Source organism: Triticum urartu, unplaced genomic scaffold (genome assembly GCF_056163025.1).
Source record: "Triticum urartu cultivar PI428250 unplaced genomic scaffold, HENAU_Tu73 scaffold1145, whole genome shotgun sequence".
In the NCBI taxonomy this organism is placed as follows: Eukaryota; Viridiplantae; Streptophyta; class Magnoliopsida; order Poales; family Poaceae; genus Triticum; species Triticum urartu.
Genome location: NW_028259608.1, coordinates 20001 through 24748, shown reverse-complemented (window position 1 = coordinate 24748; position 4748 = coordinate 20001).

The following is a 4748-nucleotide window of genomic DNA, read 5'->3' as shown; positions in this document are numbered from 1 at the left end:
TTACTTTCAGACGAATTCCTAATTGTTTGAATTGTGTAATCTCCCATTATGGAGATTGGTAACCGACTTAAAGCAATTTGATTGTAATTCAATTCATGACGATCATAGGTAGAAAGTTCATATTCTTCAGTCATTGATAAACAGCTTGTTGGACAGTACTCAACACAATTGCCACAAAATATACAAACTCCGAAATCAATACTATAATTAAGCAATTGTTTTCTTTTAATATCCTTTTCAAATCTCCAATCCACAACGGGTAAATCTATCGGACATACGCGAACACATACTTCACAAGCAATACATTTATCAAATTCAAAGTGGATTCGCCCTCGGAAACGCTCTGGTGTAATTGATTTTTCATAAGGGTAGTGAATCGTTATAGGTAAACGATTTGTGTGGGATAAGGTAGTTATGAAACTTTGACCTATGTACCTTGTAGCACGTATTGTTTGTTGACCATAACTCATGAACCCAGTTACCATAGGGAACATATTCATTCTAAATATCTATGAAAAAGATATGTTTCTTTCTCTTGTTTGAGAGAGCTTTTGTGTTGAAAATATTCTTACTATTATTGTATTATCTTATTTATAGTGAAACAAGTTGAGAAGAGGTTGTTAATAAGAGATTGCCCAGGGAAATAGGTAAAAGAAATTTCCATCCAAGATTTAATAACTGATCCATTCTCATCCTCGGTAAAGTCCATCTTATTGTGATAGAAATGAAGAGAAATAAATAAGCTTTAGTTAATGTAATAAATATACCCATTGTCATTTCCAAAATTCCAACTGCTTTATTCATTTGGAAAAAATCAAAAAAGGATATATAGGGAATAGATAAATTCCACCCGCCCAAGTAGAGAACTGTTACAAATAAAGAAGAAACTAATAAATTTAGGTAAGAAACAAGATAAAATAAACCATATTTGATACCGGAATATTCAGTTTGGTAACCTGCTACTAATTCTTCCTCCGCTTCTGGTAAATCAAAGGGTAATCTTTCACATTCTGCCAAAGAAGAAATTAAAAAAACCAGAAAACCTATAGGCTGACGCCAAATATTCCATCCAAAAAAACCGTATTTTGACTGTGCTTCAACTATATCAACTGTACTTGAACTGTTAGATAATCATAGTCGGTGATAACATCACAGTTCCCACCGCTATTTCAAAACCGTACATGAAACCTTAGCTTCATACGGCTTCTCTATGATCAGAAAAAGGAAAGGACTGTTTTGTTCCTAGCCCCGGGGGCGTAGATAGAATTAGATAAAATAAAATAGATTTGAAAGTCCTAAATTAGACCAAAGGAATTCCGTCTGCTAGAATAAGAAAAAGCGCTTCCGAATTGATCTCATCCTTTATAATATAATGAAAATTTTTCTTTGTTCAGTAATAACTTAATCTTGGAATAAAACACTTGTTACTTGTTATAGGAATTCAATTAATAAATGGAAAGAGTTGGGTATTAGTTCATGAGCAATTCTGCATGAATATGGATAGAGGAAGGAAATAATGAAAATTTTTTCTAGTGCACTCCATATCTTTTTTACTATTCTTCTTTCCCCAGGGAGGGGGTATTTAAAAAGAAAAAATGGATAAAGGGTTAATTCGTTCTTGATAGCCATTTCCTTAACAAGTGAATGGGAACATACTCTGGATCGGAATCCGAAGAAAGTACTACTTGATAATTTCTACAAATTGCAAGTCCTTATTATGATTCCTTTTATGGGCAAAAATCTCTAATGTTTTAGATTTTCCATTACTAATCCTTTATGTACTTTAGTGTTCCTAACCCTTCACTAACTTTTGGTGGATTCTTCTTATGGATTATTAAGTTATAGTAATAACTAGGAGTATTCTAGTAATGGAATTCCATATCGTGAATCCTTTATTCTTGGCCGCTTCAAGATATGATGACTAATTAAAAAATATCAACCTTGGGATAAAGAGTTTACACTGCTTATGTTTACTTCCACTTTTTTCTTGTACGTAGGAAATGAGATTTTTTCTTTTTACTACAAATTTATAAGCTGTTTTGTTTCACTCATATAGCTATCTAGTTTAACTTACCAACCCAAATACTAAATAAGAAAAGGAATATAAATAGTTAATGGATTTTATAGGAAAAAGATCTATTTTAACGAATCACACGTAGAGATATTGCTAGCACACAAAAAGTTAATGGTATTTCATAACTAATGGATTGAGCAGCAGCTCGTAGACCGCCTGAAAAAGAATATTTATTATTTGAGCTATATCCTGCCATAAGAAGACCAATAGGAGCTATACTTGAAATGGCAATCCATAAAAAAACACCAATACTAAGATCGGCTAAAACAAAATGATATCCCAAAGGGATAACTAAAAAACTTAATAAAACTGATATGACTGCTATAGAGGGTCCAATGCTAAATAAAGAAATATCTCCTCGGGATGGCAGAATATCTTCTTTAAAAAGTAGCTTAGTCCCATCTGCTATAGCTTGAAGCAGGCCCAGGGGGCCAGCATATTCAGGACCAATACGTTGTTGTATCGACGCAGATATTTCTCTTTCTAACCACACAATTACGAGTACCTCTATTGTTATTCCCAAAAGGAGGGTCAAAATGGGTAGAATCGATATCAGTCCATAGACTTCTTTTAATAATTCCAATTTCGAAAAAGAATTGATAGTTTCTACCTCTACCCTATCTATTATCATTTCAACGATCAACTTCCCCCATAATGATATCTATACTACCTAATATCGTCATGATATCAGCCAATTTCATTTTTTTAACTAGCTGAGGAAGAATTTGCAAATTAATAAACCCGGGTGGACGGATTTTCCATCTCCAGGGGAAAAGGCTATCATCTCCTACTAGATAAATCCCTAATTCACCTTTTGGGGCTTCTACTCTTACATAAAGCTCTTGTCTTGACAATTCAAAATTGGGCGAAGGTTTTTTACCAAGAAATTTATACTCAAAATCATTCCATTCAGAATTATTTTCTTTCTTAAAGCGTCGGACTTCTAAATTTTCATAAGGTCCTCCAGGAATTTTTTCTACAGCTTGTTGAATTATTTTGATGGATTCCCTCATTTCACCAATTCGTACTAAATAGCGAGCTAACGAATCCCCTTCTTTTTGCCATTGGACTTTCCAATCAAATTGGTTGTAAGACTCATAAGGATCTACTTTACGAAGATCCCATTGTATTCCAGAAGCTCGTAACATCGGTCCCGATAAGCCCCAATTTACTGCTTCTTCTCCGCTAATAAAACCTACTCCTTCAACTCGCTCTAAAAAAATTGGATTCTGTGTAATAAGTTGTTGATATTCAACAACTCCGCGTAAAAAATAATCACAGAAATCTAAACATTTATCGATCCATCCATAAGGTAGATCGGCGGCTACTCCTCCGATGCGAAAGTAATTGTGCATCATTCGCATACCTGTAGCAGCTTCAAATAGATCATATATTAATTCTCTCTCTCTAAAAATATAGAAAAAAGGAGTCTGTGCGCCGAGATCCGCCATAAAAGGTCCAAGCCATAGCAAGTGAGAAGCTATCCGGCTTAATTCTAACATAATTACCCTAATATAGCTGGCTCTTTGTGGTATTTGAATATTCTCCAAGAATTCTGGTGCATTTACTGTTATTGCTTCTGTAAACATAGTAGCTAAATAATCCCACCTTGTTACATAAGGTAAGTATTGTATAATAGTTCGGTTTTCCGCGATTTTTTCCATTCCTCTGTGTAAATACCCTAATATGGGTTCACAATCAATAACATCCTCACCATCGAGAGTAACGATCAGTCGAAGAACACCATGCATTGATGGGTGTTGAGGGCCCATATTGACTATCATGAGATCTTTTCTTGTAAGCGGTAGACTCATATCCTTTCTTCCTTAATTCATTATTCCATGAAAATGGATTATTCCATGAATTCCTCAAAGCGAGGCTCATCAAAATGAAAAATCTAAGACTACTATAAGACTACTAAAAAAATAATAAAACAAGAAAAAAATTTGAACGATTAAATTACTGCTCCCGAATATTCAACTGACCGATTAATTTCTTATAACGTACTCTATTTTTCTTTGCCAAATAAGCCAGCAAACGTCGACGTTTTCCCAAAAGTCTTCGTAGACCTCTTTCCGATGAAAAATCTTTTTTGTGTAATTCCAAATGTGAAGCAAGTCTCCGTATCTTATTGGTGAAACTGAATACTTGAAATTCAACAGAACCCCTGTTTTCTTCTTTTTCTTCTTTAACCATAAATCCAAAAATTTTTCTACCTCCTTTCTTTTTCATGTATTTTTCTGATCAGGAAAAATACAAAATTATGTCAGTTATTTTGAAGTTATTCTAATCTCGTACACACACAAATTTGCAATTATTCATCTACTACTGGAATTTGGATTTATTTTATCGATGCAAATTGGATTTGGATAGAAGGGTACATTCTTTCTAATATTTTAGATAGAAGAAATGTTTCTTCTATCTAAAATATTAGAAAGAATTTTGCTGATTTATTTATTGCTATATGCAATTTATGGAATTGATACACCATTTAATTGATATCATTTAGCAAAATGAAACACAGCATATGCATCCATCTTTTGGCTCGAGAATTTCACGGGATAGAGATATGGTATAAGAAATAGACTATTAAGTAACTCTAAATGAATTGTGGATACATCTGTATCCTTAACATACTGAAACGATTGTCATTATTCGTATCAAACCAATAGCG